Source organism: Trachypithecus francoisi, unplaced genomic scaffold, assembly GCF_009764315.1.
Source record: "Trachypithecus francoisi isolate TF-2019V2 unplaced genomic scaffold, Tfra_2.0 Lachesis_group0, whole genome shotgun sequence".
Lineage (NCBI taxonomy): Eukaryota > Metazoa > Chordata > Mammalia > Primates > Cercopithecidae > Trachypithecus > Trachypithecus francoisi.
The window spans coordinates 114,600,733-114,612,999 of NW_022681453.1; the positions used below are offsets into that span (position 1 = coordinate 114,600,733).

Here is a 12,267-nt window from a genome sequence, read left to right on the forward strand (position 1 = left end):
GAATAATGAGTCAAAAGAGCAGTGGCAACTCAAGGATTATAATTTTCAGTGAATATGTGCCACATTTTCTTAATCCAGTCTGTGGCACATATATACCATGGAATACTATGCAGCCATAGAAAAGGATGAGCTTGTGTCCTTTGTAGGGACATGGATGCAGCTGGAAACCATCATTCTCAGCAAACTATTGCAAGAACAGAAAACCAAACACTGCATATTCTCACTCATAGGTGGGAACTGAACAATGAGATCACTTGGACTCCGGTGGGGGGGGAACATCACACACCAGGGTCTGTTGTGGGGTGGGGAGAGGGGGGAGGGATTGCATTGGGAGTTATACCTAATGTAAATGACGAGTTGATGGGTGCAGCACACCAACATGGCACAAGTATACATATGTAACAAACCTGCACGTTGTGCACATGTACCCTAGAACTTAAAGTATAATAATAAAAAAAAAAGTTGGGTGTTGGAGGACAGTTGTCTTCTTGGAGGGAAAGCAGAAATCACCATACTGTGGTTGCTGTTACGGAAATAAAGCAACGGGAAGTGATTAAAAAAAAAAAAAAAAAAGAATTTTCAGTGAAGAAGCCAGGGGTGGATCTCAGGCTACTGTAGGTTTTGTACTTTGAACTACCTAATGGGGCAGACATTCCTCTCCAAATATACGTTAAGGCAAAAGAAAAGAAAGTACATACCATATTCCATCTGGCTGAGATCCATGGGAAACATAAACCAAGTCCACAGGCTAGTAACAAGCCTGACAAACTTGTCTGAGTCCCAGGATTTACTCTTTCAATGAAAACTATTAAACGATGGAATGTCTTTGGCATAATATATGCATTTCTACTTCATTTTGTTCTGGCTTATTATTTATTATATGACTTTAAGCTTGATTTAAGCTTGAACAGGATCAAATCTGGAGGCTCATAACCCATAAATATATTCACCTACTGTGTACTCACAAAAATTAAAAATTAAAAAAAATTAGTAAGAGTAAAATTATCTCAAAATAAAAAAAATCTGAAGGTTCTTTCAAAGTTTGAGGAGATGGGACTAACGAGAGTCATATATAATTACATAGTATCATATAGTCATAGGGTATCCACTAACAGTGGATTCAAATCCCAGCTCTGTCAAAACTAGGTCTGGCAAGTATAACCTTCTGACTCTCAGGTTCTCATCTGTAAAACGAGATTTGTAACACCTTCCACAGAGTGTTACTGGTTATTTAAAACTTAAATATATTTGAAACACTTGGTAGATAGTAGGAACTCAAAAAGGTTTTTGGGGGACATGTTTCCTCTTTTTTCCCTTTTTCCTTCTTAAAGTCACACAATACTCCTAATAATGTCAGATTTTCTGGTTTGGGGACTTTTTCTCCTTACTGATCCTTATCTTTTCCTTCTTTGCTGAAGCTGAGTCCTATACTTGCTATTATTTTAGGTTGGGGCTGTCCCTAGGAGTTTAACATTTGTCATTAAAAAGCAATTGGCTTGCAGAAGAGCTGATATCTTAGCATCAGGAAAGGAGTGCTGCATCCTATTGTTAAAAGTATTTTTTGTATGTGCTAACATTTATGCTGCACTGAGTTTCAATTCATATATTCTAGCTGGAGTATCTTTTTATTATAAATTTTAATTCCAGTATTTTACGTTTTCTGAAATAGTACACATAATACATATTTTCAATATTATCACGGAGCAGTTGTGAGATGCAAAGGCAAAAAAAAAAGATGTTACTGGACAAATAACAAGTTAATTTTTTTCTTTCTTCCAGTTTTGTCTCTTGGCTTATGAAACCTACATTTGCTTTCTCGATCTAAGGAAATATATCTCCTCTGTACAATTTTCAAGATTTTTTAAAAATTAGGGCTCTTGAACATATAGAACTGATAACCACTAAAACAAGTAGACTTATAAGGAGTGAAACTGTAGTATTTATACATATTGCACTTACATGAGTGCAGCATCATAATAGGATTGCACATGAGTTAACTTGCTCATTTCACAAAAGCCCTATCATCGATCTATTACAGATAAGAAATAAGGAAGTTCAGGTACAAATATGTTAAAACGACTTGTCCAATATCTTAGAAAAGTGTCAGGACCAGGATCTGAATCAGGCAGTCTGATGCTGAGGTTTACACTATCTGCTGTACTAGTCTGTTTTCACACTTTATAAAGAACTACCTCGAGACTGGGTTATTTATGAAGAAAAGAGATTTAATTGACGCACAGTTCTGCTATAGCCTATAGGCTTCCTGTTAAGGTAGGAGACCTAGCTAGGATGCCTCAGGAAACTTACCATCATGACAGAATGTGAAGGGGAATTGAGCACGTCTTTCCATGGCAGAGCAGGAGAGAGTGAAGGGGGAAGTGCCACACTTTCAAACAACCACCAGATCTCGTGATAACTCACTCACTTTCACTATCGTAAGAGCAGCAAGGGGGAAGTCTGCCCCCATGATTCAATCACCTCCCACCAGGCCCCTCTGTCAACATGTGGGAATTACAGTCCAGGATAAAACTTGGGTGGGGATACTGAGCCAAATCATATCATCTGCCTTATAATGTGTGACATGAGGGCTAGGATCAGTCTCCATCTCCTAAAATTGTGCTGCTCGAAGTGCTGTCCTTGACCAGATGGTACCAGAATGACCTCGGAGCCTACTAAAAATGCAGAATCTCAGGCCTACTCCAAGAGCTACCTAATCATGATTTGCATTTTAGCAAGATCCCCAGATGAGAAGCATGCATGTTAATGTTTGGGAAGTACAGACTTAAGTATTATTTCTATCATCATATATATATATAATTTTTATATAATGCAGGGAGACAGAAATAACAAAATTTTAGATTTTAAGGGGATTAAGATTTAGCGACAATATAGTTCATTTTCTTCCTTTTATAAATGTTCAAAACATCTATAAAGTGAGCCACATGAGCTAGTTAAATATATATTTAAGAATAAATATTTATAAATTTGTAATAATTTAATAAACATTTATTGAGAATTTGTCACCTGTCAGACTATATGCCAAGTGGAATGGGTATACAAAGACACACAAATCATGCCCTTTGGGACCCCAGTGGAGGAGAAAAATAAGTATAGGAAAATTACCAGTGTTACAATAACATTGTGTGCACAGGGTGCATAGTAGAGCCCACAGGAATGAGGATGGAATGGATATCATCAAGGACATAATATTAAAGCTGAGTCTTGGAAAATCAACAGGTGTTGCTCAAGGTACTGGAATTTAAACTTTTTCCCTTACAACTGGGCCAATCAAGATGATGAGTTGGGAGACGGAGCTATTTAGAGGAGTGAACTTCAATCTTGGATTCACATAGAATCACCTGGAGAACAACTAAGTTTGTTACAACTCCCTTCTGCCTTGTTTCCCTCTTACTTGTTTGTATCTCTGCCCATTTCGTCTGGTTCCTGGCCTGTTTCTGCCCTGGACTCTTGTCATAAATACTAACTTGTTACCTATTGGATCTTGAACTAAATCTGACAGTAAATGCCTCATTCTTACAACTCCTATGAGCACAGAGCACTCTTTCTGCAAATCCCAACTAGCTGTAATGACAGACAGCTCACAATCAGGTAAGTTAGCATTAGAACAACCTTAGGTTAGGACTTCCTGATCTCTAATCAGTCCGTTGTGCTTTCCAATTTCTCCTTCAAAGTAAATCAAACATCAGAAGATTTTGCTTTACAATTTTGGTGAGGCTGATTTTCAAACTATTTTTTTTCCTCTTAAAATTTGCATATATTTGGGGGTACAAGTGTAGTTTAGTTATGTATAAACATACTGTTTAGTGGTGAAGTCTGGACTTTTAGCGTAGCCATCACCTGAATAGTGTACATTATATTCATTAAGTAATTTCTTATCTCTCATCCCCTTCCCACCTTCCCAGCCTTCCCCAGCCTCAAATGTCTATTATTCCACACTACATCCATATGTACACATTATCAGCTCCCACTTACAAGACAGAACAAGCAGGATGTGACTTTGTTTCTGAGTTCTTTCACTTAAGATAATGACCTCCAGTTTTATCCATGTTGCTGCAAAAGACACGATTTCATTCTTTCTTATGCCTTGGTAGTATTCCATGTGTATTTGTCCATTCTCCTGCTGCTATAAAGAACTGCCTGAGACTGGATAATTTATAAAGGAAAAACACTGGCCAGTCGCGGTGGCTCACGCCTGTAATCCCAGCACTTTGGGAGGCTGAGGCGGGTGGATCATGAGGTCAGGAGATTGAGACCATCCTGGCTAACACGGTGAAAACCCATCTCTACTAAAAATACAAAAAATTAGCTGGGCGTGGTGGTGAGTACCTGTAGTCCCAGCTACTCGGGAGGCTGAGACAGGAGAATGGCGTGAACCTGGGAGGTGGAGCTTGCAGTGAGCTGAGGTCACACCACTGCACTCCAGTCTGGGCAACCAAACGAGACTCCATCTCAATAAAAAAAAAAAAAAAAAAGGAAAGGCTTAATTTACTCACAGTTCCAGAGGACTGGGGAGGCCTCAGGAAACTTACAATCATGGTAGAAGGGGAAGGAAAAAAATTGCCTTCTTCACATGGTGGCAGGAAGGAGAAAAATGAGATCCAAGTGAAAAGGGAAGCCCCTTATAAAACCATCAGATCTTGTGAGAACTTACTCACTGTCACAAGAATAGCATTGGGGAACCTGCCCCCATGATTCAATTACCTCCTACCAGGTCTCTCCCATGACGTGTGGGGATTATGGGAACTACATTTCAAGATGAGATTTGGGTGGGGACACAGCCAAACCATATCACCATGGTATAAATATATACCACATTTTCTTTATTCACTCATACATTGATGAACACTTAGGTTGAGACCATATCTTTGCCATTGTGAATAGTGCTGTGATAAATGTATGAGAGGAGGTGTCTTTTTTACATAATAACTTCTTTTCATTTGGATACACATCCAGTAGTGGGATTGCTGGATCCAATGGTGGTTCTACATTTAGGTTTTTGAGAAGTCTCCATCCTGTTTTCCATAGATATTATGCAGACTTACATTCCTACCAACAGTGTATAAGCATTTGCTTTACTCCACATCTTTTCCAATATCTTTTGTTTTTTGATTTTTTAATAGAAGCCATTTTGACTTATGTAAGATGGTATCTCATTGTGGTGTGGTTTTTTTGTTTGTTTGTTTGTTTTTTACTTTCATTCCATATACTTCATGTTACACTCTACATTATTCACTAGTTTAGGTGAGACAATACATGAAATATAAAGGACTTATTTATAAAATACAAAAACCTTTCAAGTTTTTGCCCATTAATTTCACCAGATGCTCTGAAATAATTTGCATCCCTGGGCACAAATTTCATTTCTTCCTTCATAATACCCACAATATGTAATGATTATTAGTAACTCACGTAAGTATGGCAAGAAATGCAAAACAAGAATACAAGAATGGAATGCAAAAGAAAAACAACACATTTATATGGTAGTTTATAAACAAGCGAAGGCCCAAGAAATAAATTTTCACGACTGAATTCAATTTTTTCTATAAACCAAAGTTGGATTACCGTACCTACAGGCTTTCTTAGAGTAAACCCATTTTGAGTCACTCAACACAGTTAAAAACAAAATATTTTGTAGAGAAAAGCCTTATAAAAACCCAAGAGATGTCTTTCACAGATTTGACCCTGATTTTGCACAAAATGGGCAGTTGATTTGGCTTAATTTTATCACACACCAGACTTGCCACAATAGTTAAGGGAAGACAGAGGCAGGCTAATAACAACAAAAATCACAAATACAACAATATATTTCAATTTGAGAGCAGGTACTGTTTATTAACTGACCGGCTTAGAAAAATAATCATGGTAGACCCCTTAGTTCATTCTTCCAATAAGCCTGTTGATCTGATCTTCCCTGTTGCCAGCATCTTCACCCTCTACAAAATGGGTGGTCTTTTTCTTCATTCCACCTGGTGGAGAAAATAATTTGAAGGGCCACAGGAAGTTATTTGCCTCTTTGAAGCGTTTTCCAACAGTATAGATCTCATAAATCAGATCCTCCATGCAGATGATGCCATATTTATCAAGAGATCGAGCAATCAAAGCGTTATCTGTCAAAGCAATTCGCTTCTTATTGATTTTGCCATAACCGTGCTTGAGATTAGCTCATCTACTGACTTCAGATTGGGGTACCCCCATGCAATATATGGCTCTACAATCCTCAGCATGTTAATCGAAGCCTTGTTGAGCTTCACAAAGGTTCCACTGAAGATTTGAGGAAGGCGAAGAAGCTGCAATACCTTTCGGACCTTTGGGCTCAAGCCATTGATACCTCTGATCCTGATGACAAACGCCAATTTGGGTTCAGCAGGTACATAGAAGTTGCCAGCTTTTCTTGCCGTCCTCGCCTTTCGAATTTCAGTTCGGTACATCTGCCTATATTCCTTGTGGTAGTGCTTCGCTTTTTCATAGATAAGCTTCCTCCTTGCCTTCCGAAGCATCTTTTAGGCAAACTTCTTTCTCAGGTGCTTGATCTTCAGCTCTGCGAAATTCCTTCGCTTTTTCTTAAGGGTTTCTGAGCACAGCAGGAACCTTCTTCTTCTTCTCTTCTACACCCTTCATGGTTCCAGCTGGAAAACGAGCTCTCATTGTAGTTTTAATTTAAATTTCTCTCATGATTAGTAATGTTGAACCTTTTTTCATATGTTCATCGGCCAACTGTATATCTTCTCTTGAGAAATGTCTGTTCATGCTCTTTGCCCACTTTTTAGTGGAGCTATTTTATTATTATTGTTATTTTCATTGTTGAGTTGTTTGGGTTTCTTGTAGATTCTGGATGTTAGTCCCTTATCAGATGCATATCTTGCAAATATTTTCTCCCTTTTGCAGATCGCCTGTACATTCTGTTGATTGATTTTTAGATTTGTGGAAGTTTTTTAGTTTAGTTAAGTCTCACTTGAAGTTTCAGTACCTGTTGAATAGGAGTGGAAAAAGTAGACCTTTTTCAAAAAGGTCTTAGGGAGAAACGCTTTCAACTTTTTCCCATTCAGTATGTTGTTGCCTGTGGATTGGTCAAACATAGGTTTTATTATATTGATGTATGTTCCTTCTGTTTCGTTTATTGAGGGTTTTATCATGAAAAGATGCTGAATTTTATCAAATGCTTTTTTTACATGTATTGAGATAATCATATTATTTTTGTTTTCAATTTTGTTTATGTGGTGAATCACATTTATTGATTTGGGTACGTTGAACCATCCTTGCATCCTGCAATAAAATCCACTAAATGGTGTTGTATTATCTTTTTAATGTACTGTTGGATTTGGCTTGCTAGTATGTTTTTTTGTTTTGTTTTGTTTTGTTTTGTTTTTGTTTTTGTTTTTAGAATTTTTACATCTATGTATGATCATCAGGGATATTGGTCTATGGTTTTATCGTTCTTGTGTTCTTGCCTAGCTTTGGTATCATGGTAATACTGGCTTCATAGAATGAGTTAGAAAACACTCCCTCATTTTCGATTCTTTTACGACAGCTTAAGTAGGATCAGTACCAGTTCCTCTTTGTACATGAATCCATCTGATTGTGAGCTTTTTTTGCTGTTTGGGGGAGACTATTCTATTACTAATTCAATCTCACTACTAGTTATTGGTCTGTTCAGAATTTCTGTGTCTCTCTGATTCAAATTTGTGAGGTTGTATATTTCCAGGAATGTATTCATTTCTTTTAGGTTTTCTAGTTTGTGAGCACAGAGTTGTTCATGGTAATCTCTGATAATGTTTTGTATTTCTGTGGAATCAGTTGTCACATCTTTTCTCATTTCTGATTGTGCTTATTTGAATCTTTTTTCTTCATTAGTCTAACTAGCACTCTATTGTTTTTGTTTACTTTTTCAAAAAGCAATTTTTCATGTTATTAATCATTTGTATTGTTATTTTGGTCACAATTTCATTATTTATTTTCTTCTGGTAATTTGGGGTTTGGTTTGTTCCTGTTTTTCCAGTTTATTGAGGTGTAATGTTACATTGTTAATTTGGGATCTTTTTAATGTATGTATTTAACACTATAAAATTCTCTCTTAGCACTGCTTTTGCTAAGAAAGAGGTTTTGCTGTATCCCAGAGACTTTGATATGTTGTGTCTCCATTTTCATTTATTTCAAAAAAAATTTTAATTTTTACCTTAATTTCTTCATGGATCCAAAGATTTTTCAGAAACATGTTGTTTAATATCTATGTATTTGTATACTTTTGAGAGTTCCTCTTGGAATTGATTTCTAGTTTTATTCCACTGTGATCTGAGAAGATATTTGATAACATTTTGATATTTTAAACTTTGTTGAAACTTGTTTTGTGGCCTGACATATGGTCTATCTTGAAGAATTCTCTATGTACTGATGAGAATTATATTCTTTGGTTGTTGTGTAGAATGCACTGTAAATGTATGTTCAGTCCGTTTGGTCTGAAGTCCAAGTCTAGCATAGTCAATTTGGTGTTGAAGTTCTCTACTATTTATTGCTATCTCTTTTCTTAGGTCTAGTAGTATTTGTTTTATGAATTTGGATGCTCTGGTGTTGAGTGCATACCTATTTAGGATTGTTATATCTTTTGTTGAATTGATCTCTTTATCATTATGTAATATGTTTTTGACAGTTGTTGATTTAAAGTCGGTTTTATCTGATGTAAGAATAGCTGCTTCTGCCAGGCTTTGGTTTCTGTTTGTGTGGAATGTCTTTTCCCACCCCTTTATCTTCAGTCTACAAGTGTCTTTACCAGTAAAATGAGTTTCTTGTAAGTGGCATATAGTTAGACCATGTTATTTTTAATTTTTAACTTCCATGGGTACCTAGCAGGTGTGTGTGTGTATAAAATTTGATAGAGGCATATAATGTGTAATAATCATATTAGAGTAAATGGGGTGTCCATCACCTCAAGCATTTATTATTTTATTGTGTTACAGACATTCCAATTATGTTCTTTTAGTTACTTTAAAAATATACAATAAATCATTGCTGACTATAGGCCCCCTGCTGTGTTATCAAATACTAGATCATATTCATTGTATCTAACTATGTTTTTGTTAGCTACCTATTAACTATACCCACTTCCCCCTGATGCCATCCTTCTTCATTACTATTCCCAGCCTCTAGCACCATTTTTGTATTCTCTATCTTCATGAGTTCAATTCTTTTAATTTTTAGCTCCTACAAATGAGTGAGAAGATGTAGTTCGTCTTTCTGTGCCTTTCTTATTTAACTGAACATAACATTCTCCAATTCCAACCATGCTATTGCAAATGACAGGGTGTCTTTTGTTTATGGCTGAATAGTACTCTGATGGACATTTGGGTTGCTCCAAATCTTGGCTATTGTGAATACTGCTGGAGTAAACTTGGGAGTGTAGATATCTTTTTGATATACTGATATCCATTCTTTTGGGTATATACCTAGCAGTGGGATTGGTAGATTATACGGTAGGTAAATTTTTAGTTTTTGAGGAATGCTTATACTTTTCTCTATAGTGGCTGTGTTAAATTGCATTGCTATTAACAGTGTATGAGGGTTCCCTTTCTCCACATCCTCACCAGCATTCATTATTGCCTGTCTTTTGGATAAAAACCAGTTTAACTGGGGTGAAGTGATATCTCATTGTGGTTCTTATTTGTATTTCTCTGATGATCAATGATATTGAGCACATTTTCATATACCTGCTGGCCATTTGTATGTCTTCTTTTGAGAAGTGTCTATTCACATCTTTGTCTCATTGTAAAAATTGGATTATTGGATTTTTTTCCTATTGAGTTGTTTGAGCTCCTTATGTATTCTAGTTATTAATCTCTTGTAAGTTTAATAGTTTGCAAGTATTTTCTCCCATTCTGTGGGTTGTCTGTTCACTTTGTTGATACTTGCCCTTGTGGTTCATAAGCTTTTTATTTATTTTATTTTATTTATTTATTTTTTGAGATGGAGTCTCACTTTTGTCTCCCAGGCTGGAGTGCAATGGTGTGATTTTGACTCACTGCAACCTCTGCCTCCTGGGTTGAAGTGATTCTCCTGCCTCAGCCTCCAGAGTAGCTGGGATTACAGGCACTCACCATGCCTGGCTAATTTTTGTGTTTTTAGTAGAGACAGGGTTTCACCATGTTGGCCAGTCAGGTCACAAACTCTTGACCTCAGGTGATCCACCCACTTCAGCCTCCCAAACGGCTGGGATTACAGGCATAAGCCACCACACCCGGCCAGCAACTTTTTAAATTGAGGTGATCTAATTTGTTAATTTTTGCTTTGGTTGTCTGTGCATATGAGGTATTACTCAAGAAATCTTTGACCAGACCAATATCGTGGAGAGCTTCCCCAGTGTTTTTTATTTTTTATTTTTATTTTTTTTATTTTTTTGTAGTGGCTTCATGGTTTCAGGTCTTAGATTTAAGTCCTTAATCCATTTTGATTTGATTTTTGAATACAGCAAGAGATAGGGGTTTAGTTTCATTCTTCTGCATATGGATATCCAGTTTTCCCACCAGCATTTATTAAAGATATTGTCTTTTCCCCAATATATGTTCCTGGCACTTTTTTTGAAAAAGAGTTCACTCTGAAGGTATGAATTTGTTTCTGGGTTATCTACTTTGTTCCATTGGTCTGTGTGTCTGCTTTTATGCCAGTAACATGCTGTTTTGGTTATTATAGTTCTGTAGTATAATTTGAAGTCAAGTAATGTGATTCTTTCAGGTTTTATCTTTTTGCTCTGGATGTCTTTGGCTATTTTGGGTCTTTTGTGGTTCCATATACATTTTAAGATTATTTTTTCTGTTTCTGTGAAGAATCTAATTGATATTTTCATTGGAATTGCATTGAACCTGCAGATTGCTTTCAGTAGCATGAGCATTTTAACAATATATATATTTTTCAGTCTGTGAACATGAAATATCTTTCTTTTTTGCATCTGGGTTGAAGTGATTCTCCCGCCTTAGCCTCCCGAGTAGCTGGGATTTCCCATTTTGACCACTTCCCATTTTTTCTCAGTTCCTCTCTCTCTCTCATTTGCCCTTTTTACCACTGCTCTTCACTTCTGTTGATGAAGTTTGGACTGTATTATATCTATTCTAGATTATTTCCAAAACTTCCAAACTGGCTTCCTGGTCTTCATTGTCTTTCTTCTACCTAAAACCAGATCTGTTTCATTTTTTAGCTTAAAATCTTTCAATGAATGAGCACTCATTAGCTGTGGGGGGTCAAGTCCAAAATCCTCACCATTCCAGTGAAAATTCTCTGATTCCTGCCAACCTTTCACCTCCTTTACTTCACTCACACGCAATTTGCAGCTTGCAGCCATGTCACATCACATTGATTGCAATTCATTGAAGCATTCCTGAACATTTTTCTCTCTATTTCTTCCTCATAGGTCAAAAGATATGGAATGTAACAAACCAAATCTCATGAAAGTGTACACTGCTGACCAAGGCTTTCGAAGGACAAGAAAACTTTTCCTTTCAATATCAGCCTATGAGCTTCCAAATTACATAACTGCAACTGGGAGAGCACACACATCATCTTGTTCTCAAGTCTTTTCACGTTAACCTGTGGAAAGTTGTCCTGGGAAGTCCCTCTGATCTTTTTATGAACTGGTGGCATCTTATGACAGTCCTTTTAGGACTGAGGTTCCTGAACACCTTAGCATTGAAATCCCTTCCCCATGTCCAGCCTTACCTGATCAGTTCATTATCCACAGTACCTTATCTTACATCGTATCTATCGTATCAGCTGGGGGAAAGGCGAAGCACCCGAGGCAAAGGGAAAGGGCCCTCAAATGGTGTCTTATACACATAAGAAAACAGGAAGAAGGGCTCTAATGTTGCTTACTCTTGTAGCAGTTATTACTCCAGGCTCTAGTTTTGCCTAAGTTGGGGGTCTAACATGCTTATTAGAATATAGGGGAACTTTAATATTCCCTCTCCTGCTTGCTAAAGATTTACCTAGGGTTAAATATTAATGGGATGAAAAGTTAATAATTCTCCTCAATTCCTAACATTTTTTCCTTTTCTCCAAAATAAATAAATAAATAAATAAAAATCCCCAGCTGTCTGCAGATGCTTGCTCCCCAAGAAGATTCTTGGATGCTTTAGGTCAAATATTCTTTCTGTCTTTCAAATAAAAATTATTTTATTAGATTGCTTGATTTAAAAATTGTATGGTCAGCTGTTAGGGGCTGCATGTGTTTGTAAAGACAGACAGAGACAGGCCAAGAGCAGAACATGG

General features: G+C 36.8%; 1 pseudogene; it reads right to left on the minus strand.

Moving 5' to 3' along the window:
• Nucleotides 1-5,892: 5,892 nt before the first annotated feature.
• On the minus strand, nucleotides 5,893-6,639 carry LOC117077084 (annotated as a pseudogene).
• Nucleotides 6,640-12,267: the final 5,628 nt, after the last annotated feature.